The sequence below is a fragment of the Aythya ferina genome, assembly GCF_964211825.1.
Source record: "Aythya ferina genome assembly, chromosome: 9".
Classification (NCBI taxonomy): Eukaryota; Metazoa; Chordata; class Aves; order Anseriformes; family Anatidae; genus Aythya; species Aythya ferina.
The window spans coordinates 11669638-11696198 of NC_140305.1; the positions used below are offsets into that span (position 1 = coordinate 11669638).

Below are 26561 nucleotides of genomic sequence, written 5' to 3' on the forward strand. Positions count from 1 at the left end.
AAGACGTTTGCGGCGCCGCGTGCCCGCCCCGGCTGCGCCCCCCCCGGCGGGCGGGAGGCAGCGGAGGGAGGGGGGGGGGGGGGAAGCGCGGGGGGCAGCGGCGGCGGCGGGCGGGCGCCAGGGGGCGCCGGGGCTCCGGGCTCGGCGGCGGCTGCGCCATTGGCGGTCGGAAATGCCGCCAGATGGCGGTTTAGGATTGCGGCTCCGCTGAGCGCGGCCCCCGCCGGCGCCGCCGCCGCCGCCCCGGCCCCGGCCCGCACCCGCCCGGCCCCGGCCGGCTCCGGCGCTCCGCGGGGCTCCCGGGGGCGCCGCCCGAGCGCGGCGCGGCCGCGGGCCGAGGTGAGCGGGGCGCGGGGCGGGCGGGCGTCCGCGGCGCCGATCCAAGATGGAGGCGCGAGGGGCGGGGGCAGCGGGCCGGGGCCGCTCGCTCGCTCGCTCGGTCTCCGCGGCGGCCGGGCCGGGAGCGGGCGCTGCCCGTGCGAGGAGAGAGGCGAAGGGGAGGGGAGGGGAGGGAGGCGGCGCGGGGCGGGGCGGCTCCTGCCGGAGCGGCGGGTCCCCCGGGCGCGGCGCTCTTCGCCGCCATCTCATTGTCCCCGCCGGGGCCGCCGGGGGCGCGGGGCCGGGCTCGGCGGCCTTCCCCCCCCCCCCTCCCGTTACGCCTCCCCCCCCCCCCCTTCCTCCCCGCCGCCACCGCCCGGGCCTGGGCGCCGCGCCCCGGGGCTGCGGGGATGCTCGGGCGGAGCACGGGTGGCTCTGCCGGGGCCGCGGGCGGGGAAACTCGACGGAGCCGCCGGCAGCCCGCAGCCGGCCCGGTTCGGCCCGGCACGGCCCGCGGGAGGGCGGCGGGACGGCGCCTGGCTGGCGGCCAGGGGCGGCGGGGGGGGGGGACCGGGGGCGGCTCGGGGCCGTGCCCGGGTTGTGGGGGCGGGAGGCCCCGGGAGGGCCCTTGGGGACACGAGGCCCCCTGGGGACACGAGGGAGCCCCCCCCAACCCTCCCTCCGCTGTGGTGTCACGGAGCGGTGGCACCGGGGGGATGCTGGGGCTGGGAGATGGGGCCGGGGGTCAGAGCCTCCCGTGGGGGACGGGGAGGTCCCGAGGGGCTGGGGGGTCCCCAGCCGGCCCCCGCCTCGCCCGGAGCTGCGTGGGGGCCTTCGGGGAGAGCTGCGCCCCCGGGAGCGGGGAGCCGTGGCCGTGGAGCACACCCGCGGGACGTGGCTGCCGGCGTTGGTGTCAGAACAACTTAGTTTCCGCTAGCAGTGTGAGCTTAATTAAACTCCATCGAGCCGCTCGATGAGTATCGGTGATGTGTTCCGCACAATTTCGTGGTACTTCTGGTTCTGTAGAGTTAATCTGGTCGTCGCCTGTAAGAAGTTGTTGAGGGACAAAAAGCCTTCTCCAGGTCACAGAACGAAGGCAACCGTGCCTGCGTTGTCTCATGCGTTTGGTACGGTGGATGACATTAACATCTGGGTTCAGGCATCTTAAGGCTTGCCCAACTTCCCCGTGTTATTGCACCAGAGATAGGGGTGGTGTGGATGAAGGATTAGTCCAGATTTTCCAGATCCGAAGGAGTTTTTGCCTTGCGTAGTGAGCTTTTGCTCATCTGTAGATAACGAGGTCATTGAGTGAGTATTTCAACACTATAATCCATCAAGCAATTTGAAGAAATCACTGGACAAGAGCCTACATGTATGTTTTCCACTTAAAGGTGCCCTGAGTACGGGAAGAAGTTCTTCTGAGGAGCTGGAGGCTGGTTGATCCTTTCTCTCTGGCTCTCCCATGATCACCTTTGGTGGATAGCCCAAGAAAGTTCTTGTGGTGGGTGCGAGTTTCTCTTGAAATGGCCAGCCGGCCCAAGCGGCGGTGTGGTGGCGCAGCAGGATTCGCTGGGGAGCAGGGCGGAGAGGCAGACTCCGGGGCTGCGATTAGGCTGATAGGACTTAATTGTTACCGGTTGCTCAATGCGGGGTGCTCTGGTGAAATTCTTGGTCTCCACCGCCAATGGACATGCTGATGGATTTACGGTGGTAGGAGGGAGCAGTGAAAAATGGTACTTTCCTGAAGCTGAATGAACGGTTAGGGCCAGCTGTGGAGGTTCAGAGCACCTCTGCTGCAACCGCTGAGCTTAAGGACCGGAGCAGCTGGCAGCTCACGGTGTCCCGTGGTTCCTCACCTTTTACAAATGTGCTGAAGTTCACTGAGGCTGCATTTATGGCCAAACTTCCACACGCAATATACTGTGGATGGAAGTTCTGAGAGCAGCTGGGATCCTCATCTCAGAGCTTTACCGCTGAGGTCTCCAAGGTTTTAGGAGATAAGCTGCTATCTCTGTAGCCTGCCATTCATATTGCACCAAGTTTTACGTAACGTCTACTGAAAGTGCCGCGCACCTTGTGATAGCCCAGAAGGCTCGTGAGTGTTATGTATTTGGATGCATTGGTGGAATGAGTTACTCAGGATGTTTAGGAACTTGGTGGGTGAATATGCTTGATTTGAAAGAATGCTTGCGTAAAGAAGAATATGTACCTTGAGCTTGCTTTCTTGCTGTTTCCCTTTGTTGCAAGGACTTGCTGTGATATGAGGTGGCTCAACATTGGCATTTTAAATATAATTTTAGTAGGCAAGTGAGCCTGTGGGAGTGTAAAGATGTGGTGGGAGAGAAACGCTTAATTGTGATGACTTACTAAGAAAAGTCCTGTTAGTGGGATAAGAACATGTCCTTAGCATAGCATTTGTAAATTGTTTTCTAGCAAAATGCAAAAAAGATTCCAACACGCTGCCAAGGATTTGAAAGCACTAGCTCTGTAAACAAGGCATACCCCAACCAACAAACTTGGCTTCTTGTCTGCATAAGCTGTGCAGGGACAGCAGAGTGAGTTTTGATGCGGTGCTATTCCTGAATGGGTGGCTGGCATCAGAGATTTGGTTTGCCCAGCTCTGCACCTGGAAGCTCCCCGAGTGTTTGGGTAAGGCTCTGCCTTCTGGTGCTTGAAGCCAAAACTGAAAGGTGATGCTGGAGTTGGGCACTGAGATAAGGATGCACCTCATCTAAATCTGACATACTGGCACCCGGATTGGAAATGGCAACCAAAATTTGTAAGATACTTGGTGATTTATTCTATTTTTTGACTTTTGGGATTTTTCCTCTTGTCACTTGTTTATCGTGCGGAGCTCTCACGCTCCCCTATTGCAAGTTCCCATCTCCGCCTCATTTGCAGTGCAGCTGTGTTCTCTTGGTGGCTAAAAATAGAAGGGTGTAGAGTTAGTTCTCTTTCGTGGAAGGGAAGGAGAAATCTTAGAAAGTTTGAGTTCACCAGCAGATAATTCTTGTGTTGTTTCTGTTCAGGGCATCTAGAGATGCCCTTTGTTCTTCATTATTCTTTAGTGTTTTGCATTTCCAAACTGATCTCACTTCGTAGGTTTGGGTGTTGAATATGTGATCAGAAAGCAAAGACCTTTCTTTGTTCCTCTAGAAAATAAGAACTTGAGAGAACATTATTATGACCCCATATTGCAACCTTCAGTGTGAAAATATGCTTCCAAAAGTTCTTTTTGGGAAGAAGTTTTTTTTTTTTAATTTTAAGGTAAGCACCACCTTCAGCTGGCTGAGGGAACCAAGGAGGAGTTGCAAAGGGAAAATTCTATCCGTCGTCTTCTGCCTTAGCGCTGACTTTGTAGCCATTTCCTACAATCTGACAAGTCCTGTTGAATATCTGAGTACAGGTAATGGTTTCACTGCTTGACAATCTGTGTGTACCGTCTGTGGGAGGACACCCAGGGATTCAGGTCCTTCTGCTAATATTAAAGGAACTGTACTCCTGGTTTTAATAATTTTACAAGCTTTTTTTCATTTACATCTCTGGAGGAAAGTTTGTAAAATGCTTTTAATAACTGTATACTTGAAATGGCAGGATGACTCGCATGATAGATTTGTCAGGTTATCTTTATTGATCCCAAATGATATCGTGTGCCCTATTCTGAAATGTAAGTCCAATCTAAACTTGGTGAATTTGGTAATTCCACTTTCATTTACACAAATGTCAGAACCGCTTTATTTTGGAAGAAAACATCCACCTTGCAAGTATGGGTGATGCTGTACCTGGTACAGATGGTACACATACAACATTTTTCCCCTCAAGCATTCAGGCCCCCAGCTTGTACATGTGCAGATCCAGAGTGCTGCCCAGCCCCAACCTGCATGTCAAGGGCTCCTTCCATGGCTAAGATGCTTGTCCTGCTTGGGATGGATTTGTAATCTGTTTTAAAGCACATAAGAAGGCGTGAATTAAGAGCAAGAGGTTGAATTGTGAGGCCTCGCCTCCCTCAGCTGAAAGGCGAGCTGTTTGGGGTGGTTCCCAAAAGTAATGTTTTACTAGAAAGCAGCGTGAGGCAACATGCAGCCAGCATGTGTTCCTTGCTGTGCAGGAGTTCACCAGAATAAGTGCCATTTATTCTATAAATAAATCAAACGAGCCTATATTCTGTAACTTTCCACAGAGCAGACTTGTATTATATTGGCAGGTTAGCCGAGTGAAAACAACATTGACAGATTGTTCGGCTTGTAGGAAAAATATTTCCTTGTAGAGGTGCACGGGAACAGACCTGTGCGTCACAAGCGTTTCTAAATTCCAAATGTTTGCTACAATGAAAAAAATCAAAACAATTCCTCTTGGACGCATGCTTCTTTAATAGCAGAGGACAGCATGTGGTACTGTTTTTTTGGAACAGAAAAATCAAATGACAAGCTGAGAGCCACTCTCCCTCCCCTTTTGAGGGTTAGAATCCCATGGGAGCAGGAAGATACCAATGCGTTAGTGCTTAAGAGTGGAAAATACAACTGCCATTTATAAATACTGTCATTTATTTTGCTGTCTACTGGTTTAATCTCTAGAATAGCTTCTACTAGCTGGTCTGTGGCTCTCTGGACTGTGGCCACACAGAGTGTTAGGTGGGAGAAGAGGTACGATTATAAACTGCCCAAGAGTAAGCACCGCTTCAAGCAGCAGAATTTTTGAAGGCTGTTTTGTTTTGAGTCTCCATTACGTGGCTTCTTTGGTGTCTGATCACGTAAGCTTGCTGAATGTAGCAGGAATTGGTCCAGAGGTTGAAAATTAGGGATAGTGGGAATTAAAGGAGAGAACAGAGAGCACAGGGTACGCGTACAGAATGCATTTGTGTAGGCCTGTTTCTGTAGGATCACAAGGTCAAATTCACAGTTGTGGTGATACTGTAAAATAACATACAACAAAACAATACAGTACAGGGCGTGCAAGTTGCTGTCAGAACTTCCTCACTGATGGTGCTGAAGTCTGCCTGCTTTTGACGGCTTCCAAACTGCTTCTCAGCTGTCTTTGAGATGTGTTTTGCTGTATATAATGCTCGGAGAATGGAAGTGTGAGTGAAGATCAAAATGGTAAGGATATCTACCAAGTTTTCTGAAGGACTTCTCTGAAAGACTGACGTTTCTGATCCTCTGTCCTTTTAGGTACAGATCACGGTTTGTTTTTCTTTGTCTCCTTTCTATTCCACAATTCCAGGTGTCTTTCTTTATCTCGTTGAGGCTCGTTCTATTTTAGCTCTAGCTGATCGTTCTACTTGCATTTATGGAAGTCAAATTCACTGATGTGTCCTTCCTCGTCCTTCTAAAAAGGGCCAGAAGAAATGGTGTAATTTCTGTAGGTTTGCTTACATTTCCTGCCTTTCCCAGTTGTGGACAGTCTTTTAAAAATATTTTTAATAAGTATTGTTGCTGTAAGCTGTATTTGGACCAGTGTTTTCTGTCAAAGTGGTTAACACGGAGCTGAAATTTTCTTTACCTAAAACACATTTTGAGACAATTTTTGGATACTAATTGCTACCCTTTTGTGCAAGATGCTGGGTGCATTGAGAACCTCAAGAGGAAGAGATGTTGAGTACTGTATTTCACTTGATATGGCCAGTCTGAATGATGGCAGTGCTGCCTGTTTGGCAGACGAAAGGACGGTAGGTTGGATGACAGTGAGGACGTGCAGGCAGGTCCCATCGGGTGTCCCAGTGTTGAAGTGGAACGAGCGGAACTGCCTGAGTGGGACAGAAGGAGGGTCTCTGTTCCCACAGCCTGCCCGGTGACTTGAAGACTTGCTCTCTGTTGCATTGAGTGGGAGAACACAGGCAACAGTTAGTCAAATTTCAGGTGAAACCTACGTTACCGGCGCTGTCAGAAAAGGAATGGAAACAAAATGCCCTGCTTCTGGCTTTTTTTAACATGTGTGCTTCAAGATCATACTGTAATACTTATTTTTCTTCCTCAAAGAAACCAGAACAAGCTGTGTTTGCAAAGGAAAGATTTTACACGTTTCTGTTGCTGTGCTTAACTGCAGAGCGCTGGCATTGTGGAATGAAAGCACTCGTGGGTGGTTCTTGTGCGCAAACCTTAGCGCCCGAGGTGGCTGTTGAATTGTGAACCTCTTATCTTGGGGTTGAAATGTTTGTTAATGTTGTAGCCATTAAAGCTGGTAAAACAAACTTTTCTCCTTGGTACGCCTTACTTTTATGATTTCTTGCTACTGCTTGTGTGTCAGTGTCCAGGTAGAAAGTTCAGAGGGAAAATAAAAGTATATTAGTGAGAGAAGTAAGAACCAAGGGAAGCAAAAAGTCACGCTTAAAACAGGTGGCTGGCCATTGTAGCTGCCCTTACTTCCTAGACACTTTTTCTCTAGGCAAACAAATTGTTATGAAACTGCTAAAACTTGGAGTAAAACTGCTCAAATCCCTCAGAATATTTTCCCAGAGATTTCTACCAGGACTTCACCCGTGAGGATCACAGGACCTTTTGCAAGAATGTTGTTGTTCACCATTGTCCATAGCCTTTGTGCAGAACTCGCTGTCTCTGCCGGTGCAGTGCCAGCATGTGCCACCTGTATCTTCTGTAGTAAATTCTGAAGCACTGCTAGGTTATGCCACTGATGTAGCTGATTTTATTGTGAAATAAGCAGCCAAGAATAACCCTTTCAGATCTGACTTGCTCGTAAATTTTTTTGGCAGTCAGCTCCTTTGTTGCATCTCCCTCAAACAACTTCCTTGACCTAAAGTCATGCTTTGATAACACCCACATCTAGAGTTTAACTATTGTATCTGCCTTTGTCCTGAAGGCAACGTGTTGCTCCTTTGTAAGTCGTGTTTGTATTCAAGCTTGTGGCAAAAGATAATGACTTTCTGTGAGGGTAATCACAAAAAGCATTCAGTGCGGGGGACAATCGGAACTGATTTGTAGTTCCCGGGTTCCGATCTCTGCAGCTACAGGGCCGGTGAATGCGAGCAGTGCCATTGCTGTCACAAAGCACAACTGCTTTTACTCAGGTTGTTGGAAATTGGAATGCATGTGCAGGTCCCCTGCTACTGGCAGGGATGAGCAGGACACGGGGAGAAGCTTATGGGATATACAGTTGAACAAATGTGTGATTGAAGACCATGGGAATATACAAAAACGTTGACTTGGGGCTAGCCAGAAGAAATAATTGTACTGTGAGCTCCTTTTGCACCAAATAGAGTGACAGGGATAAACGGACCAAATTGTTCCCATTGCATGCCTGTGGCTGCTAGTAAAGGAAGTACTGTGCGCTGTAACTACAGCTCCAGCTGTGTTTTTTTTTTTTTAAAAAAAAGTTATCCTTTTTAATCTCTGTTTAAGCTGTTGCTAATATTTCTTGCATGTTAGGCTCTTTCAGAGATCACTCGAAAGAAGAATGTGTCTCAGGTTAGTTTAAGAACCATTCTGTGCTTCCTACAAGCTCCCGTGGCTGAAGTTACTGGCAGAGTTCCCTGAAATGGAGGTTTACGTTGAGAAGACAAAAAGCTGTGGTGAAGAAGGGGAAAAAGATACCGGTAGAAGGTTAGAAATGATCTGAACATCATCTTTCTTTTGCTAACCTTTCCTTTATTATTATTATTATTATTTTTTTTTTTTTTTTACAGCAACAAAGACCAAAACTTGTAGACACAAAGAATGACCGTGTTTATGTTTTTCGTAGATGTAGGTTCAGGCAGTTAGGGACTCAGCTGCTGGTGGTTAGTTCTTGTTGTTGTTGTTTTTAATCCTAAAGGGGAACTTTGGTTATTGCATTGTTGTAGATGGCTCAGATGAGCATGCCTGTGGTTGGGATGGGTATTGTTAGGCAGTTCTTCAGAACTTGTTTCCAGCAATATATGCCTCTGACAAATGAACCATTCAGACTGGAAATTCCTGTATTAGGCTTTTAGCTCCAAACTGAATGTTTTTGTTATATTCCAACAACAAAAAAATCAAATTAATTCATGAATATGAGATAAAGGAAATCTTGTGGCCGTGGTTAAGTATGCTTTTTTTTTTTTCCCCTTAAGTATTTCAGCGGGAAAATGCTGCCGAGTTTTCGTGCTTCAGAGTAAAAACCCATAACTGACCTTTCAGTGGCTGTAGTGGGATAGCTGCAAGTTGGTACTTTAAAAAAATAGAAAATCTGTAGTAACCAGTGTATAAGCACCTGCAAAATAGTAACTGGTAGCTTAGTAGAGACCATAAGATACATTCTTTGGAGATCTGCTCTCAGCAGATTTCACATAAGGAACAGATTGCATATGCCTCGTTGAGAGTAACCTGCACCATATCCTTCCAGCTTTGTCATGGACAGGATTTTGACAGACATCAGGCTGCTACCGTGTAAACACAGGCCATTCCCCAAACACCAGACTATCTTAAGCATAACTTCCAGGGTTTGAAAACCAGGCTTTGAGTTCTTTGTCTGCTGTCATAAGGTTGCTAAAAGGCAGATCTTGCCAGTTGGGTATCTTTTGTGCTGTGTTCACATTTCTTCCAAAACATGAAAAGTTACCGAGAACTCAAATAATGAACAAATGTTTTTCCTAACTTTGTTTAGGAGAGAACATTTGTTTTGGCTGAAATCTTCCAGAGCAACTTAAATTGACACCAGCACGGGAAAATTAGTAAAAATGAGCAGGAGATTTTAGTGCTTGGGCAGCTTATAACATTATAGTGGAAAGAGAAGGAAAAGAACAATGTAAGCTGCTTTTACCCTTGCCAAGGTCAAAATTGTTAGTGCTTCAAAGTGCCCTTCAGAGGTGAGCAGAAGTGTCCAAGTATAGAATTTCTCAATTTTGCTGTGATGCATCTTGCACCCAGGCAAGACGGCAGTCTCCTGGGGAGCAGTTTGGTGACTGTGTTGTATGGGTGTCGTGGCCAGCAGGGCTCTCACTAGTGGAACCCAGCGACTCTGATGCTATTTTTTTTCTCTTAATTCTAAATATCCTGATTATTTGTGATGGCAAAAAGATGGAGATGCCTCTGCCCTCTCCATATTCTGTTCCTTACAACCTTTTTGCCTTACTCCGTCTTACAAGAATTTTCCTGTATTACCAACACAGATTTAGCCTTGCAGTATGTTTTTCCTTGAAGACCACTGTCCAAAATGTTGAATTGGTTAATAGTTTAATAGTGGTTTTGCAGCCTTCTAGCAACTTGCTTGCAAGTAGACATATGCTATTGTTTCGTCTTGCAATTATTTTCCTTTAGAAGCCTTGATTTGTTTTTGTAAAATTGCTAAGTGTTTATCACACAGATGACTTCACCCTCTAACGGGCATGCTCTAATGTGAGAATATATTCTATAATGATTTTTTTTTTTTTTTTTTTACTTTTGTGGTTTTATCTGATGAAAGAACTGGTCTTGGGGAGACTATTAAACTGTGTTTATATCTAGTATTTTTACTAGAATATCTAATATTTTTACTGTTTTTTTTTTTTTGTTGTTGTTGTTCATTGCTGGAATCCCTAGCCACGTAACTCTAAATCCAAGTTTATGTTGTGCTTACAGCTACAGAGGGATGTCAGAAGTGTAGTGTCCTGAGATCCCTATTCAGTCATGCTTTTACTGTAGGAAGGAGTTGCACTAGAATAGTTATTTACTTTTGCGGTTCTGCCTGGGCTTTCTTCGTTCCTGGAAGAACACAGAGCAACAACAACAAAGGATGAAGAAGGACCTAGAGTTAATCCTTTGGTCTGTCTTTGGGGGAAGATCATTTACAATATTCTTGACAGATGCTTGTCTAATCTCTTAATTGCTGAGAATGCCACTGCATTTCTTAAGCAGCTTATTCCAGTGCTTTATATTCTTGTTGCTTGATGTTTTCTTAAGGTTTAACTGACAACCTTTGCAGTAAGTATTGCTTTCTACTTTGTCATGTCCAGCTATTTCTGATGTACCTGGATGTATCTGAGCTGTCATTTTTCCCTTGATCTGTTCTCTATCACTGGTTGCGTGCCTTTAATTTCCAGTTCTTCAGTGTTTCCTCGCAGATCTTGTTTCATTGTCTTCTGATCCAACTCACTGCTTCGTAGACTCTCCCCTATTGGTTACTATCTTGAAGACTGGAATCCCAAACAGGGCATCCTGCTTTAACACTGAAGGCTTACTAGCGCTAGGTGGATTGCTCTCTGCTTATATATTTTTGGAGTGTTGTGCACAAGGCTCTGCTGCTCGGTTGTTTTGCTTTTGTTCACCCTTCAGTGTAATGCTTAGCAAGCAATACAAGTTTGAGGTTCTGCGTTAGCCCCTACTTGGCTGCATGTCTGGGTTCACTGTTGGTTTCTGTCACTCAGAAGGGCACATTCATCCTCCTCCCAAATGGAGGAGTGAAAGGCAGGGTGGGAACCAGCATGGAAAACAATTGTCACCAAAACAAATGGGTGTTTGCCCCTCTGTGGAAGCAGCTTCCCCTTTGTGGTTAGCAAGATGTACAATATAAGCCATTTCTTGGCTTCTTGGCTGATGTGTTTGATCAAACAGGAGCTGTGGCTTTCTTCCTTGCTCCTGTCTAGAGCACTAGGACTTGCCTTTTTGATGCTGTTGCCTGATGCAGTTGTCTGTTGTCATTTGATTAGCTGCAGTCTTCAATATTCATGAAGAGTAGTGAAGAAAGAGGCTGCCTTGTTTGTTCAGTGTTAAGCTGTTGAAAGCCTACGTGGAACATTGGTTTCTCTACATCCTTTGATTTCAAATGCTGTTTTTTGTTACTGTAAAGTGGTACAAATCCTTATGACTACCTCTGACAATGCAGAAAGAGGATTTACTTTTTTTGTGGTGAAAGTATAATAGCAGCTTTCGCAGGAAAAGAAGAAAAGATGGGAAAGTAAGAAAATGTATCCCAAAAAAGTGTAAAAGTGATATATTTAATGTGAATGTAATTTCTGGTTTTTAGTTTTCCTCTAAAATTTGTCCAATCAACAACTGTCTTCCAGCACTGCCTATATTTGAAAGTTTGGTTTCTTTCAGGCTGTAGGTATACTATTGTACCAAGAAGTGTTTTGGGCCTTCTGACTAATCTTTTAATTATCATCTAATTTGCAACATTTATTAAACAACTGTTTGGATCCCAGCTTCTTCAAATAAGAGTATCTGTATCCTGTCAACATGTAATCTTCAAAGAGTTAGTTCAGACATAGATTTGAGTTGGTACTATAAAATGTCATGTCTGTAATGATTTTGAGGCATAGATTTCATTCCTTTTTGATTATTTTTGAAGCTGTTAATGTGTTTTACCAGCTCATTTTTCTTGGGACTATTGGTAGGGGCAGGATGAAAATTTTAGAATTGCAATGAGACTGTCTTGTGGTTTTTAGGTTTTACTGAATTTTGTTCATTCAGTAGCTTTACACAGATTAACATGCCTGAGGGTTTTTTGGTGCATTTTTGTTCTCGATTAGTGTTGTCCCACCTCTTTTTTTTTTTAGGTGACAATCACTGCTATCACCTCTGTTGCCCTCCTGTCATCCCAAAGTGTTCGCTTTTGACTGATGAGCCTCCATTCCTTGCACCCTTGTTGCTGCTGCCTCCACAAGCAATTTGGCTCCTGCTTGTTGGAGCACAAGGTCATCTGCCTGGCAGGGCTGAGGGGTTGTTCTAGGCCATGCCTCTGGTAGCGAACAAGTGCTCTGTACGGCTGTCCTAACAGAATGGGTGATACTGCTTGTTTCACCTTGCTGCTACGATGCTATCTGTGTGTGCTGAATCATTAGTAGGCACTACGCTGGCTCTGCTTTTCTGGAAACACTTAGAATGAATTTGAAATTCATTAGCATTTGGTTTGTCAGCAGATGAACAAGGTTTCCAGTGATGGAAAATCTAAGGTGGCAGTGATCAAAGAAGCTTCCTCTTGCCCTGTATGTCCTCTGTGTGCTAAACTACAGCTCCCTGGCAGTGCTAGCTGTATTTTGTTCTACTTTTTATTTGGTGGTGGCTGTCAGTAAAGGCATGTAGCAAGACAGGTATCTCTCTGCAAGTCAAGGAGTAGTCTGTGGTCTTATGTGTAATAATTGTGATACTGAGGTTTGTCTGGAGGTAGAAAGGTAGCTGGCACTTTGCTCCTGTACTTGTGTACCAACCACATTCTTACTGCGGCTGTCTGCATAATGGAGCCTGCTTTGTTCTGTAATTGAGCATTTTCCTAGGTGTAACAGTGTATAGTGCAGGTGGTTTCTCAAACAAATGGTTTCTAAACTCACCTGGTTAGTTTTCTGTGAATATGGATTTCTTCCCTGTTGATGTGACTGGCTGACTGTCAGTTCTTCAAAAGTACCACCTTGTAGCACCCACAATTATATCGCTTACCTTGCCAATATTTTTCATAGATCACAGGATGAACCTTTGAGAAGGTCAATCTCTTATCCACCTTCCCTTGTAAGAGCTCTCAAATATCCACGTCAAAACAAAGTCAGCTGCTTTCCAATTCCTTGAGAGAGTGGCGTTGGATGTGTGTGAGGTGCCTGAGCTCTACATGTTTACTTCAAAATCCATTCAGTCTCACTGCTGCCTTTGCTCTGGTTTCATGATTTTCACCATTCTGCCAGTTTGTGTTCTGCTCTGTTCAGACTAAGTAGGGTTTTGAAGACTCTGTTCCTTGTTCAAGTTCCAAACCCGCTTCCGGCTCCTCCATAGCAGTCAAGGAGTTTTCCGCAGTGGCTGTATGTGAGCCCTCCGTCAAGAGAATTGCTGGGATTTTTAGTTCTAAAGCACAAAACAAACAAACCAACCTTTTGTTCATGTCATTAATTTCACTAACTTGTAACTCTTCTTTACCTAAAACAAAGAGAGAAAGAAAAAGAAAAAGCTGGAATAGAGTGGAACAAGAGCCAGCTGGAAGCAGAAGCTAAAAGACTACATATGGGGTATAGCAGCTTGAATCAGGATTTCTTGCCTTTGACAGCAAAGAACTGGATGCTTCGGTGTTAGGAGCGAGAGTCTCACCAGCTAACCAACAAACTGATTTGCCCTTACAGTGCCTACTCACAGCATGAATTTCTTTTAGACGTGAGGGATTTGTTTTTCCCCATAACTTGGGGTGGGGTTGTTGGACAAAGGTGCACAGACTCTGCTCAGAAAAGAGATCAGAGGCTTCAAATGCCGATTTTGATATTACCTTGTAGTGACTGTTGCTTGTGGATTTCAGGAAACTATTTTATACCTGCAGGCCAAAATTTACTATACTTAGCACTGTCTTTTCCATCTCCCTCTAAGGCAGCCTAACTTTAGCCAAGTCATCATCAGTCCAAGACTTTGCATGTAGAGTAAAAATTAAATGTTGTGTAAGGGAACAGTCAATAATAAACATCCTTTTACATATTCCCATTTGAATAAAGTGAAGTTTTATTTATTGATTTGCCTCTTAGTGAAAAAGATAATTACCTTACCTCCTTTGTATTTATTTACCTCCTTCTTAAAAAGAAGAAATAAGAAAAAACAAAACCAACTGTAAAATGTGTTCAGGTTCCAATTTTTCCAGTGAATTAGTCTCATTCGGTTTTCTTCTTTTTTCCTTTGACAATTAATCTGATAATCTCTTTCTCCTAGATCACTCTCCTGGTGTTTGAGTAAGGTCGATAGCTACTTAAAATGACAACGTTTTTTAAAGTGTCTGCCAAATTGCATTTTCATGTTCAGGAAGTATCTTTTGCCTTCAAAGAAAACAGGGATGCTCCTCTTACAGCAACCTTAAGGGTTCCATTTCTGCTCACTGGTTTTAAAGAATCAGTGGCTTTTGTACCCATTGGTAATGAAACTTTTAAAGCTTAAAATACAGGAATTTCAAGCTTTACTCTTAATGCTGGTGAGGTGTTTTTAGCTTCAGCATGGGAAATTTTGACGCAACTGAAAACTGGCTCATTTTGCTTTCTCTTAATCTTTCCAGTGTATCTGAAACTGGAAAATAGCTATGTTGACAAGCAATTAATTTAAGTGAAACATGGGGACTAAAATGTTGAAGAGTTCCCTGAATTCCGTCTGCAAAGGAAGATTTGTGTTGGGGGCGCTTTGCATTGTTGGACTTGGCTAGCATTGTTCAGATGGTTGGCATTAAAACGGATTTTTCTTTAAAAGCTGCAGTAACCACAAGTTCTATCGCACTGAAACAAGCCTTTGAAAATGCTAATCTTTGGTCAATTGATGTTTCTGTGGTGACTGCCTGTGTCTTCTGCAGGCAAAGAAGTGAGTTCAGTCTTAATACAGCAGAGTAGCAACCTAATTACATTGCTTTAATGTGAACTGGTGAATGTGCTAGAAAAGCATATGAAGTTTCTAATAGTAGCATCCTTTTTTCCTGACCAGTCATCTAATTGTTAGTTGGTACGGTATGAGTCACGGCGCTGTGAGGTTTGGCTGTTCCTGTGACCCCACACAGGTAAGAGACTTCAATTGCAGCCCTCTAAGGGAGGGAGAACTGAATCAATTTTAAACTGGGGTTGTGTGCTAGATGTGTCATCAACTTGTAGCACAAAGCCTGTAAGAAAACTAGTTATGGGTATTAATGAAACGAGCCAACCTAATAAAATGCTGTCAGATCTAAAATTTCAGTTTACACCATTGAAGACACTCGATGTACTGCAGTTGCATGTCGTGTCAGACTTGCTGGTGATACTCCTGCCTACAAGGTTATGTCCTAATTCTATTTTTCAGTGGTGCCTGCAAAAATGAAAGGCTTTAGAAATTAATTTCATACCTTTCTTTTGTATAGATATCAGAAGGAAAAAAAAAGGCATAGGAAGAAAGCTCAAATGCAGTAAAACCTAGTAGATATTTTTAATTTTTTTTTCTTAAATGTATCAAATGGGCAGTTAATTGTATGTTCTGTGGGAGTTCTATGTTCAGGAGTTCTTAATCCTTAGGAAGGGTGTGCTATTTTCAACATACGTATTTTAGAACACTGAGCACTTGCTTTTGGCATACAAAATAGTCCAGGTTTCATGCTGTAGGTAGGACAGGTGTCTTCCTGCAAGAATGGAAATACAGAAGTGATTCCGGAGTTCTTGGAAAAGAGCAAGAAACCTATGGGGTGTTCATTCAGAAAGGTAACTTGTGTCTTTAGCTATATTAAGATCAGACTTAGGAACACTTTTGATGAACCTAAAAATTGATAATGGAAATTGCTCTGGAGTTGCACAGCTTCTGAAGCACCCATTTCTCTCTTGTTGCCTCTTCCAGCCAGGCGTGAGAATAACGCTGGGCAATCCTAGTGCACGTGTTCTGGTTTGGATGTGTCTGGAGGCTTTGGTTAGGTTGGTAACATGTTTTGCTAGTGGTTTTATAAAGGCCTGTTAAAGAAGCATATCCATACTGAAAAGCATTATTTAGCAGGCAAGGTATGACAATGGAAGAATACTGTAATAATGGTAGAAAAGGCTTTGCTGAGTCAAAGAATGAAAGGTATGATTTCTTACCTTTCCTCCCAGTCATGGACTCGAATCGATTAGGGCAGTCCTAGATGTGAAGTATGTAATTAATGATGAAAGCGGCCTCAAGCAAATGGGGTGGTGTTGAACAAGAACTGTATCATGAAGCAGGGAGGTGAGCTCAACCACATTAAATGGGAGAGAGAACCTGTCGCATCTGCAGTATTAAAAAGCTGTTTTAGTATTAGAAAACTGCAGTGGTGGCATACTCCAATTTAGAGTACTTAGCGTAAAAATTTTGAATGAACCAATTAAGGGTGTGAAAATGGCTGCAATAAAATTTGAATATTGAAAGTTTATAAAAGCTCTAAGCAGTAATTAAGGATGCTATTTTAATTTATAAAAGCCATTAAAGTTGAGCGAGGAAAAAACCTGCCGCAGCCCATGAGGGTAAGTGTAAAAGGAGAGTCTGCTTTGAAATTCTTGTTATAGTCTCTGTTGGATTTAGTTAAATAGCTGTGAAACATGAAGCTAGGCGATTCTCTTCTCATATGTGGTATAATTTGTGATATTCCCATGTCCTTGCTAAAGCTGGAGAAGATGGTCCTTGGCATGTTTATCTAATTTTATACTTCAGTTGATAAGGGATAAGAAACTAGATTTTCTTTGTCTGCTCTGTATCTTCTGAGATTTTTCCACTTTAGAGCTGCCGAGATCACAGTTGAAATAAAAATTATGCTTTTCTGCCTAATCAAGCAGCTTCCTCATTTTTAGCTGATGAAAGCTTTTTGGCACCTTGTTCTCAAGCTATCCTTGCTATAGCTGTCAGGTTACTGCTGCTTGTATAGTGGCAGCTCCCCTAAGGAAACGAAGAGGAGCTCAGTGTAGGAGCTGACTCCTGGTGTGCCTCTGGTGCCTGGACCTGCTCAGCCAAGCAGCAGGAGAAGGTCCACGCTGCCTCCTGTTATGATCAACCTGCAAAGCTTTGGGTAAGCTCCAGCAGTAGCCAAGGAGCTAGAGGGAAATGAGGAAAGCACTTCGGCAAGAAGTTCCTTAGTTGCACAAATTTCTTCAAAAGTTCGTCAAAACCTGTAGGTGGTTATTTTGGGTATTGAGTTGCATCATGTCACCTGGAAAGATATTTCTCCAAAAATGATTTATACCTGTGGTTTTGAGCCACCTACCCTCTCTCATTCCTTGCAGTAAGGCAATTACTTGTCTTTTGTGTGGTGGTGAGTTAAGTAGAACAGGGCCTTTCAGTTTTGTCACCAGCTGCTTTATAACTGCACTCCACTATTCCATTGATCATAATCAGGATTTTTCATTTACTTCTTACCAGGATGAGCCCTTTTTTTGCAGAATTGAGGATGCTCTGTGTATAGCAAGCGCATGCTTACACCATTCAGAATTTGGGCTGCTGCAGTAGAGATGTATGTGGGCAAGCAAGTTTGAAGGGTAAGACTAAGGCAGATTACAGGAGCTAAGTTTAGCTGAGTAGTTGGTGTAAGCACTGTTACCTTTTGCCAATAATGAGAAGTAATTGAAGTTCTCTATCAAGCTCTGAGCTGTTCTAGCTCACTGTTAAAGTCGGGTGTTTCCTAAATGGGGTTTGAGCATGCCCATTCCCTCCTGTTGAAACCCGAAGCAGGAGAATTGCTGTTTTGTCACTGAACAGATAATTCTGGAAATGTTTTCGTTCGCTTTTAGTTACTCTGAAGTTTATACTCCCTGCATCTTCCTTGAAGTATTTCTGAAAAATAAGGCTATTAATTTAGTTGGCTTTCCCTCACATTAAAGGGAAGGGGCTTTTTCTTGTTACACGTAGCTGTATAAGTGCATGATTATTACCTTAAGTACTCAAGTTCTTCACAAAATAGTACCAGTGCTCTTAGAGCACTTCTTTTTGTATATATGATTGCATTGATGTGATCTTCAGTGCTCCTCTTAGGAGGAATGCAATCAATAGGATACTTCAACATTTCTCAGAACAGACTCAGAATCAGGTAGAATGTGAATATTAATATGTAAAAAAATATATTTAAAAACGGAAATTTTTCCTCTAGAAGTGATTGTGCTGTTGGCTCATTTGGGAGACATAAATGACTTGTACTGGACCAGGAGGCTGCCTCTCGTCCTGCATCCTTACAGTTGTTCATTAAGCTGGCTGCGTTCGTCGATTATTCTCTGCTCGTACCAGTGCTTTACAACTGCGTATCTAGGAAGTCATAAACAGCTTCCTTTTCTCTGAGATTATATTCTAGGTTCATAAAAGCCACTTATCATTCAAAGTTTATTTAAACAGCAAAACAATTCGAAACGGCCTGGTTACGGAAGGTCAGCAGGGAAAATGACTGAAGCTAAGTATGGCTGTGTTACTGTGGGTGAGCTGGAATAGAGTGCGGTGTTCTCTGCATACGCAGCTGTCCTAGGTTCTTGGTACTTGCCTGGGCATGGGGAGTCTCTAAACCTATGATGCTGAGCTGTGCTTTTCTTGTGGAAAGTCCAGGCATTTGCTTTTAAAGGATGTGGTCTATTGAGTACTGGAAAAAGAAAGGAGTTGGTTTAAAATCTCTCTCTTGGAGGAATAACTGCATTTATCATAGCAATTTATTATTTTTCTGTTATAAGACACTCACTGAGAGATTTATTGTAACTTCCTAACTGCCCCCTATTCAGGGAGTGTAGTTTTGTGGGGTTAGACATTTCTAGGTACAGTTTGCTAGGTAACAAGATGCAAAATCTTTCTGATGGTTTTCATGGATGTTAGCTGTGTTTGCAGTAGTCTTTAGATTTATCAGATAGATTTTGAATTGATACCAGCTGAGGTAGTGAAGTGCTTTTTGGTCTTAAACTTCCTGAAGAGTTACCATACCCTGTTTCATAACATATAACCTCATAACTTTTCCTGAGGTTGTAAGGTAGTACAGTTACAAGAGAAAAAAAAATGCTTGTCAACTGGAAACAATTGTTTGTAGTTTCTCCTTTCGCTTGTTTTTGAGCCCTTCCTCTCCTATACTAAAAATAAAAAGGCTAATAACTCAGAAGGGTAGAGTGATAAGCACTAAATTCTGTGTTAGTAAAGCTGTGGGATATTTGAAATTGTTTCTTTTTGACCCATGTTGAAATCTGGGAGACAGTGAAACAAGCATTTGAAGTAAGGATCATCCATTAGTTCATGCACGGAGCAATCAATCCTTTAAAATAACCCTTCAGTACACGTCTCATCATCCATGTGTATTTCAGACGCTTTTAAAATAGCAACGGAGCCTGGAGTTTTTTGGTGAATGATATGCTGCTTGGATGGAAAAACAAGATTTTTGCTTGTTGTTTCCTGGGGAATTTCTCAGCTTTTCTTGGTCTACGTGATTTATATCTCCATATAGGCAATTTGATGTCCCATTTGGAAGATTCATGCTGCTTGGTTTGGTTTTCTAAGGCAGTGAGGCTTTGCAACTGTGTCAGGCACTGATGTCCTTGTCAGAACAGCAGGGTGTGCAACCGGGGACGGACAGACAGACAAGCAGAGGGGCATTGGGAGGGCTGTTACAGGAGCAGGACAAGAAGCGTTGCTGTTCAGGTTGCTTTTTATAATTTTTGGTCTTGAGTTGCTTTGAAATAGGGCAGGGTTCAGATTTTTATGGTAAGGCATCACGTGGTATGTTAATGTATGAAAAGACTGAGTTGCTGCGTGCATCTTTGGAACACAGTGGCCAATTTAGATTGAAATTTGAAGGGGTGAGGTGAGGAAAGAGAAATTCCTGTGGTTTTCGTGAGGGTTAGATAGCTAGATAGTTACTTTGTTAATATTAATTTCCCTTTCCTATCCCTCTCCTACCCGCTGCCCCTAAATAAAAGCAGCAGCAGGATTAAATTATTTTGTGCACCCTCACTAGAATTTGTGCAGAGCTATAGGACAGCAATCTGTTGAGAACCAGGCATCTTTTCCACTGCTTATGAAACTGCTGGAAAAGACAAACACAAGGAAAGCATAAGTACACAGAAGTCTCGGTTGGACAAACACTAAAAAGAGAACTCAAATGAGTCAGGATGGCAACACGGATTTTTGAGTCCCTAATTCCTGAGAGCAGTAATAATGTTCTTACTCGTGAAGGAAATCTTGAACACAGGTTAATACAGAACAATTAAATTCTTGGGAAAGAGAGCAGAAAAAACAATAAATGCATCAATACCTTCCCATCGATACCCTGTGAAGTAGTTCATCAGATTTAGTTTCCCACTTTATGGCTGAAGATGTGTGCTCTTGCAAATTCATTTATTTAAAGTAGGACTGCGCTTGCCTGTTCCAAAGCCACATAATCCACTTAGGGCCTTGACAGAGAGAAATCCATGAACAAGAGCAAAATACTGTTAGATGAGATTTTCCTGTTGTCTGGGGGAGGAGAGTTTGCCTGTTCGCTCTTTTTCACCAGTGGTTAAGGCAGTTCTCTAAAGGGAAGGGGGTGGTATGCTCACCCTGTCACACAGAGGCAGCAAGTGGTTGCAGGATGGGAATGCACCTTGATCGGTGCACTGGGGAATAAGGTTTTATTCAACTTAATGCATTTAAAAATGTGAAATGTTATGGAAAAATATTTAAATTTAGGAAGCACTTCATTTGCTTTTTTTTTTTTTTTTTTTTAATTAGGCAACTTCTTGAGGGCAGTGATCTGTTTGCTGGGGAAAAAATCAGCTTGCTTGAGGCTTCAGGTCAAATTGGACACCTGTACCCTTCAAAGTGCAAATTCAGTTTTGTTCATTGCCAGTGACCAGCGGGGAATTATTACTAGACTGCTGGTAAATATCGCTTTCTACAGTTTAATGTTTGAAAAGGAAAAAAAAAAAACAAAACAAAACATAGCCCTAAATTAAAATAGAAAGCCTGGTGAGTCCCACAGCCTTATTACTGGTACCTTTAAAGAAGGAAAGAAAAAGTGTGAGAATGATGTTCATGATGAATAGGTTATTGGAAAAGAGCCAGGTAGGCTTCATTTAAACAATCAATTTTTCATGATGGTGCTAATGTAGTAATTTAGTAAGAAACGATTATGTTCCAGGAATCCTGATAATAAAGCTGGTATTAATGTGGCCTCTTGACTTTGATCTGAAGAAAAAAGTCAAAAGATGACTTTAGTTTTCACTTGTAAGCATCATAGCTCAGATATTTAATTACAAAGGGAAATCTGTGTAGAAAGAAAACAGCGGACTTTGTAAAAATGCATCTTGTTCCTGTGAATGCTAGCACTGCAGCTCCTCCAAATGTGAAGACAGAAGCAGAATGCATGAGGAATGCAGAGACTCATCTGGGGCAGGGGGAGAACCGGAGAAGTGCTTGGATTTAAATGTTTAGGGTCAACAAATGAATTCTAGGAGGGTTTTATGGAAGGAAGGAAAGAATGCAGTTAAACAGTATTTTTCTCAAAACTGACTGCAGGCTGCTGCCAAAAAGTGTATCCAGTTTCTCCTCCATCCCTTTTCCCTTGTTTTCCGAACCAACTTTATGCTCTTGTCAGCACAACCTGCATCACAGCAACGGAAAGCTTCTCCGAGGGACGTGCTTGACATTTGTGAACGCATCAGTTTTTCACTGGAAATATTTCCAGCTTAGTAGGGGAGTCTTGGGGGGAGGTAGAGGAAATATTTGAGACTGAAGGAGAGAAGCAGGCTTTCAGAGGTGATCCTGCTGGCAGACCTGGGCCCACGGGCAGGAGTGTGAAGGGGGAAAGACTCCAGGACTAGGGAGGGGATGGGGCCTGCGGGGGCCCTCACCTGGGCGGGTGGAAGAAGAGGGACAGGGAGGGGAGCTGGCTGCTGGCAGGGGGCTGCTGTGCCGCTGGCTGGATCTGCGGGGCTCCTGTCATGGTCGCTGAAGGAGAGGAAACTGCGCTGAGATCGGCACCATCAGCGTTCCTTCATGGGGAACGCTTGGAGAGAGCCTCCCTAATGGTGTGGAGGGGACACAGGAAGAGGACGGGGAGCTGGGCATGGTTGTGGCACTTGGACTGTGATGGGGAAACCTGGCGTCCCTTCTCCAAATTTCAGCTGATGTCTGGAGGTCACAGGGAGGGTGACAGAAAGGCAGGTAGGGGGTTGTACTGGATAAGGGGAGAGGTAGATTTGGAAAGCAAATGGGAGCAGCTACAGCATGGAGATGATAATAAAAGATTACTTGGCTTGGTTCTTCTTGGAGGGGTGTGTTGGGGTGGGACATGCCTACCTTTCTGAATAAGAAAAAACAAATATCAGGGAGTGAAAAGGATCGAGTTCAAGGGTAGTGTTGATAAAAAAAAAAAAAAAATCTAATATATGTAAATGCATGCAGTCAGAAAGATCTGAGTTTTGAGATTATTCTAGGGGAATGTGTGTGTAGGTGCCTTGTGCCCTGCTTTTGGCCTCAGTCGAAATACCAGTCTTGGCAAATCTTTTTCTGTCCAGTGTGGTGTTTTTATCATTACTGATGTATTTATACTGGTGTTTAAAAACAATTAAGAATTTGTATGTGAATGGGCATCACTTTTTGAATGACTTTCAAGGTTAAGACACCTTGCTTCTTTCTCAGTTACATAAAGGTTTGATCCATGAAACTGGTCAGCAACAATCTGGAATTAAAGTTGGTTAGAATTTAAAACTCTGGAGACAAAACTGAGAGTTGTGTTTAATGGTATCTTATTGAAAAGGCTAAAGGAAACTGGATTGTCAAATTTAATACTGTTTAATCAGTCCTGTACCCCATGAGTGCTGCCAGGTGTCCACAGGCAGCAGGAAAAAAAATTGTGCCCATCCTGATGTAAAGCTGGCCTTGTAATGCAGTGCTTTGCTCACTGTTCTTCAGTGTTAGATGGTCTATAACTGGAGATGAAACATTGGCAATAACCGTGTGTGATTTGTGCTCTTGCTGCATGTCAGAGGGAGCCGTCCCTGGGCTGCCCCGCCGTGGTGAGCCCAGCACCAGTGCTGCTGGGTGCTGAGAGCTTGGTGTTTATCCTGAAGCAGCAAGTATAACGGGAAAGTGATTTTTTTTTCCTCTTTAACTATGAGAAAATGATCTGAACTGGATTTGGTGGATTTGAAAAAGAAATAGAAACGCTTTTCAAGGTTACATTACAGCTGAGAAACCACTGCCGTGGTTCTGTATTGTTGACAGTGGCGGGCGGCACTTGATCATCCAGAGTCCTTACAAAACTCTCAGATAAGCCTCTGTTTTATGGGGGAAACGTTCGCCACTTCAACATGTGCTTAGCTTACAAAAGGTCAGAAAGGACAGTCCAAGAACAGGACATATGTCATAGCCGAGGTGGTAGGTAAGGCAAAAACTTGGCATTTAGTACATGTGCTTCCATGAAAACCTGCTAGTGCAAGGTGGGGGTTTCAGGAAACAGTACTAAATAAGCTACTCTTGGTAGTTTTACAATACCGCCAAGATTTTAAATTGCGATAGTTAATTTTTCCTGAAGTTTTCTTTTGTTAGTAACTAGCTGGTATTTTTGATGTATATTTCTTCACTGTAGCTAAGCTCTGTGCATTGTACCTATCACACAGTAAGACAAAAGACATCCAACCAAAAATTGATAGATATCCAGGTCCAGGGAAAGTCGGTATTATTCACTTAGCTTGAGTGGTAATTAAGAAAAGCTTTACTAGGTGATTTTGTGAAGTCCAGTGAGCTTGAAACTGTATACTTGATTTTGTTTTAATTGATATATCTTGACGTACCATGTTTTTTCTTATTTCAGGGTTTTTACCCTAAAAAACAAAAACAAACTCCAATTACTTTGTGTACGTTCCTACATTTTGATTTTACAAGTGGCTTAAACCATTTAATGATACATGAATGACTCCCCTCTTATGATTGCAGTGTTTTTTCCATAATTAATGAATTTTGTTCTTATGCATAGAAATGCAGGAATTGTATCTTGCTGCTAAATATGTCATCAGATTTTTTGGTAGAGTCTAAACCTGCAATGGGTTTCCAGCTATTTCATTTCATAGATATAATGCTATACTATTTTTGTGGTTTTTTTGTGTGTTTTTTTTTTTCTGTAATTTTTTTGGTGTATCTGATGTGTTATCCTGAGCCCCAGTTATTAATTGACAGATGAGTTACACTATGATGGCACTTAAAATGCACAACATGTATTTCTGAAAGCAGTCGTTGCTATAGCAACTTTCTAGTAGGTCACTGGCAGTGTTGTGTGAGTGTGTGCGTATGATTTGGCTGTTAATGCAGACTAATACCGATAGAAAAATGAGAAATGTAAGAATGAGGAAGGAGGTAGCCCTTCCCCCCTCCCTGTTCACTCCCTCCAAAACAGGGTAAGATCATCTTGTGGGGAAAAATGCTTAGTTAGGATATTGTGTGAATTGGCAAGAAATTGGCTATCATCTGCCGTAATTAGATGCTTCTTTCTATTTATGCTAAGATTGTAAGACCAAATTGCCTTAATCTCATTCTGTTTTTCTTTTGGCATCTTCAAAGTTTGTTTAGGAAAGGAGTAGATGCTCCAGCAATACCTGGTATTTACTGAGTGTAAGGATCTATTCTTAAAGACAAAGAGCTGCATTACACAATGAAAATTTTGAAAAGAATGCATTTTTTTCCTTATCTGGAAGACATTTCAGCAAGGTACCTGCATTTCCATAGCAGTGCGGCCCATCTGTGTGCCCTGGTGGTCCCGTTCCCCCTGGCCACGGGGCCGCTCCATTGCCTTCCTAGCGCTGGCCCTGCGCTCATGTGAATGGGGGGTGAGCCAGTTTAGGGTGCTGATGCAGACAGGAACAACTTCGAAACATGTTTAGTAATTTGTAGGTGATTGCCTGCATTGTGTAAATGGGCAGAAAGCCAAATGTCAGTACAGCCACAGGAGCTGCAGGTCAGGTCGGTGTACATGGCAGTGACTGCGGGGCTTTTCAGAGGGGCCGAAGATGAGATTCCTTGCTGACCTACGGTTTTAGTTTGCTCTGAAACTTAACTAATAATATTGCACAAATACATTCTTTCTTGCATTTGTGTTTTTCTTTGAAATAGATCTCTAATAGGGTCTCTTCTGGTTTTGGTGTTCTGTAATAGCAATGCTCTGCTTTAAGCAGAGATCACTCATGTATCTTTTAGAGAGGTTAAGTTATCGGCAGGGTATTATTTCCAGTCTCAAATTAACAGTGCCTTAAGATATTAGAGAATTTATGATTTCATGTAACACATTCTAGAAATTATAAACAAAAACAATGTAAAGTGTAGCAAGTGTTCTATGATGCTGTAAATCACCATAATTTTGTCAAATCATAGAGCTGATTAAAAAGAAACATAACAACTTGAATTTTGTTATGTGGTGACTGTTGTTTTCCAAAAGAAACCAACAAGTCATGCTTCATTTATAATTGAGCCAGTAATGTAGAACTGGTGTGCTCTCTGGACAGCAGCAGTGAGAGATGATGGTAAGCAGCAGAGGGAGAGGGCCACAGGGCTTGGGCTGCCTGCCACCTTTTTTTTTTTCCCCTAGCGTCTCCTGTCCCTCCATTCACCGGTGCACAGCGAGTCAGACCAGTGTCAAGGCTGTTCTGAGGGCAGAAGCAGGAACATGAGGCCAGGAGGAGGAAGGAGCAGGGACTGTGTTTCTGGACAGCAGCAACCCATCAGCTGGGTGCATGAAACCTCATCCCAAGACTAGTGACAATCTTTGCTCCATGTATCTTTATACTGCTGTGTCACCATTTCTGCATTTTGAGAACTTGATTTGCTGGAAGTGCAAAGTGTTGATTTAACCCCTTAAAAAAAAAAAATCTTCCTTGGTACTGTTGTATTATTTAAATGACCGTTGAATGCTTTACTAAATGTCCTCATTGTGGATACTGTGTACTCTGGAAAAGCTTGCTCTAACTTTGCCTCAGGGGTGAAGGCAATGCTAAGAGACTAATGTTTAAATTTGTTTGGATGTTTTGTAGGGAGATGGTTACAAGGAACAGGTACAAGAGAAAAGGAAAGCTTATCCTCTTTGTATCTTTATTAAGAATTGTTCCCAGAGGAAGCGTTCCCTTATTTAAGTCCTGGGGTAAGCTTTTGGGTAGAACTTGTTCATATCTCATGGGAGTTGAAAATCTGTTTAAGGAAATGCTTCAAAATATTCCTGCTCTTGCTCTCACAGCCTGACAGCTTCAAATGCCAATTACAGTATGTATTTTCACTTTGTGTAGCTGTGTAAAAGATGCTGAAAATTTATTTCGTAACTTTCCGAAGTGCAGAAGAAAGTGTCTGCAACATGTAAAACTGTGTGCTCTGATCCCTTCCCTGTGAAAACAAAAGCCAAGAAGTCTTCCAGGAGAAAATAACCTCTTGGGTGGATCAGCTGCTGGAATTTCCTCTTTCACTGCAGGCCCTGAGCTGTTGGTGATGGCAGTTTCTCTCATCCAGGGCTTCTGTTATATTTCACTCAGTTTCACCAGCAGTGCTTAGAGAGTTTTTTTCATTTGCAGTGTCTTCTACTTCATGAAAAAGGGAGGATGATTCTCTTCTAGGCAGGAATATTTTCCCCTCATCCATTGCTTCTCTCATTGACTGGAAGGAGTTTTGTAAGCCGAAGGCTTGGTGTCAGCAGGCCTGTTGCAGACCTTCATTACAATTACGCAGAGCTCTGTGAGGAGCAGGTATTTTGTGCCATCTGCACTCTGAACCTTAACCCTGTTGTTATTCTCTTCCCCGGAATAAAGTTGTGACTTTCTGCAGACTCTGAAACCAACCAGATACCCCTAAACACCCCATACCTTTACTTTTTTTTTTTTTTTTTTTTTTTTTTAACGAGTTTGGTTTGTATCAGGATAGCCTCAGGATTATGGGCTGCTCTTGCTCCCTGTTCTGGGTTCCTCAGAGGAGCTGGTTTGT

The 26561-nt window shown here is 43.2% G+C and overlaps 1 protein-coding gene across 5 annotated transcripts in view; it reads left to right on the forward strand.

The window, feature by feature from the left end:
• Window positions 1-118: 118 nt before the first annotated feature.
• Window positions 119-26561, forward strand: part of STAG1 (STAG1 cohesin complex component) — a 180316-nt gene continuing 153873 nt past the window's right edge. The window contains exons 1-2 of one of the 5 annotated variants that reach the window (XM_084529469.1): window positions 120-339; window positions 7698-7871. The gene's annotated coding sequence lies outside the window, so the exon portion shown is untranslated. Of the gene's footprint in view, window positions 340-7697; window positions 7872-17125; window positions 17147-26561 lie in introns of those variants that run through there. The other 4 variants (XM_084529472.1, XM_084529468.1, XM_084529471.1 and 1 more) reach the window with 4 other exon arrangements.